The sequence below is a fragment of the Papio anubis genome, chromosome 1 (genome assembly GCF_008728515.1).
Source record: "Papio anubis isolate 15944 chromosome 1, Panubis1.0, whole genome shotgun sequence".
Classification (NCBI taxonomy): domain Eukaryota; kingdom Metazoa; phylum Chordata; class Mammalia; order Primates; family Cercopithecidae; genus Papio; species Papio anubis.
The window spans coordinates 125,948,240-125,951,324 of record NC_044976.1 but is presented as its reverse complement, the minus strand read 5'-3'; positions in this window follow the sequence as shown (position 1 = coordinate 125,951,324).

Sequence of the window (3,085 nt, the reverse complement as noted above, 5' to 3'; positions counted from 1 at the left end):
GGTAGGGTCTATTCTAGAGCCTTTTTTTTTTTTTTTTTTTTTTTTTTGAGATGGAGCCTCCCTCTGTCGCCCAGGTTGGAGTGCAGTGGCTGGATCTCAGCTCACTGCAAACTCCGCCTTCCAGGTTTACGCCATTCTCCTGCCTCAGCCTCCCAAGTAGCTGGGACTACAGGTGCCGGCCACATCGCCCGGCTAGTGTTTTGTATTTTTTAGCAGAGACGGGTTTTCACCGTGTTAGCCAGGATGGTCTCAATCTCCTGACCTTGTGATCCGCCCGTCTTGGCCTCCCAAAGTGCTGGGATTACAAGCTTGAGCCACTGTGCCCGGCCTATTCTAGAGCTTTTTTACAGCAGCCAGGGCACCACTGTTTTGAGCAGCTCATGTCACAGGGATACCATTATTATTATTATTTTAAGAGATGAGGTCACACTATGTTGCCCGAGCTGGTTTTGAACTCCTGAGCTCAAGTGATCTTCCTGCCTTGGCTTCCCAAAGTGCTAGGATCACAGGCGTGAGCGTGGTCTCATTATTTATTTACAGGTTTGTCTCTCCTGTTAGATTGTGAAACTCTGAGAAACAGGAACCTTGCACCTGGCACAATGCTGGACACATAGTGGACATTCAGTAAATGCTTGTTGAATGAATTAATAATCTAAGAAAATGTTCCAGGAGGAGGAAGTGAAATCTTTACTTCTCTCTCCCCGACTCTTCATTGATTGCCCTTCATCTTCTATTCCAGAGAACTTCTCTAAACTATGTCTGGTTATCTGATGTAACCTCCATCTGACTATCCTTCATCCAGCTCCTCTCTAATATTTCCTGACTTTATTTATTTACTCATTCTAGAGTCAAGGTCAGCTCTGTTGCTCAAGCTGGAGTGCAGTGGTGCGATCATGACCCACTGCAGCCTCAAAGCAATCTTCCCACCTCAGTTTCCTGAGTAACTGGGACTACAGGTGTGAACCACTTTGCTCAGCTTCCTGACTTTAATATAGTTATTCTCAGATTATATTATTTCTCTTCCAATTTACCTTTCTGACCACTTCTCAATTCCTTCTGTAGAGTAACTACTTCTCCTTCTCATTTTCTTTTTTTCTTTTCTTTTATTTATTTATTTATTTTTTTTTTGAGAAAGAGTCTCACTCTGTCACCCAAGCCGGAGTGCAGTGGCACGATCACGGGTCGCTACAGCCTCAACCTCCCCAGGCTCAGGTGATCCTCCCGCCTCAGCCTCCCAAGTAGCTGGGACTAGAGGCGGGAGACACCATGACTGGCTAATTTTTATATTTATTTATTTATTTATTTATTTATTTATTTATTTATTTTTTAGACACAGTCTCACTCTGTTGCCCAGGCTGGAGTGCAGTGGCACCATCTCGGCTCACTGCAACCTCCGCCTCCCGGATTCAAGCGATTCTCGTGCCTCAGCCTCCAGAATAGCTGGTATTATTCTGGCTAAAAAATAGCACCTGGCTGCCGGGCGCGGTGGCTCAAGCCTGTAATCCCAGCACTTTGGGAGGCCGAGACGGGCGGATCACAAGGTCAGGAGATCAAGACCATCCTGGCTAACCCGGTGAAACCCCGTCTCTACTAAAAAATACAAAAAACTAGCCGGGCGAGGTGGCGGGCGCCTGTAGTCCCAGCTACTCTGGAGGCTGAGGCAGGAGAATGGCGTGAACCCGGGAGGCGGAGCTTGCAGCGAGCTGAGATCCGGCCACTGCACTCCAGCCTGGGCGACAGAGCGAGACTCCGTCTCAAAAAAAAAAAAAAAAAAAAAAAAATAGCACCTGGCTAATTTTTGTATTTTTAGTAGAGACGGGGTTTCACCATGTTGGCCAGGCTGGTCTTGAACTCCTGTGCTCAAGTGATTCACCTGCCTGGGCCTCCAAAAGTGTTGGGATTACAAGCATGAGCCACCACACTTGGCCTAATTTTTGTATTTTTTGTAGAGTCTGGGTTTCGCCCTGTTGTCCAGGCTGGTCTCGAACTCCTGTGCTCAATTGATCCACCCACCTTGGCCTCCCAAAGTGTTGGTATTAGTATTACAGGCGTGAGCCACCTCACCCAGCCTTCCTGTTCTTTTTTAAGATTTAGTAAACTGGCCAGGCACGGTGCCTGATGCTTGTAATCCCAGCACTTTGGGAGGCCGACGGGGGAGGATTGCTTGAGCTCAAGGGTTCAAGACCAGCCTGGGTAACAAAGTGAGGCACTATCTCTACAAGAAAAAAAAAAAAAGCTGGGCGTGGTGATGCGCGCCTGTAGTAAACATATGTGTGTGTACATATATATGTTTTGTTTTGTTTTGTTTGAGACAGAGTCTCGCTCTGTCACCCAGGATGGAGTGCAATGGCATAATCTTGGCTCACTGCAACCTCCGCCTCCCGGGTTCAAGCGATTCTCCTGCCTCAGCCTCCTGAGTAGCTGGGATTACAAGCGCATGCCACCACGCCCGGCTGATTTTTGTATTTTTAGTAGAGACGGGGTTTCACCATGTTGATCAGGCTAATCTCGAACTTCTGACCTCGTGATCCGCCGGCCTCGGCTTCCCAAAGTGTTGGAATTACAGACTTGAGCCCCCGCGCCCAGCCCTAGTAAACTTATATTTCTCACACATTATGTAAGCCACTTTAGGATACAGTTCTCAAGTGAGTCCCCTTTTTCGGCACCCGATTCTCTAACCCTCCATTGCTCAAACCTTTCCCCCATGGCTGTGACCCCACCCCGAGTCGTGCATAACTTTTGCTGATGACAAAAGGTGGCAGACTTTTGTTCTGGGGATAGGTAGGTGAAGTGTTTTAAGAAATGGTTATTTTCAGGCTATGCAGAAGAATGAGACTTCACCATCAAGCCTCACTAGAGTCGGGCTTGCAGAGCAGCGACACTGTATTGACAATGACAATCCTTTCTTTTAAACTCCAAACCTAACTAAGCCACACGTCTCCATGCAAAGGGTAAAAGATTGAAGAGGGAGTGGGAAAGGACAGGAGGCGGGGCATAGCGGGCCTGGAAGGCTTCCAGCTTGTCCCTGTGGACCCTCCTCGCCCCTATGAACTTCCGCCCCCAGTACCTCCGAGGCTCTGACAGG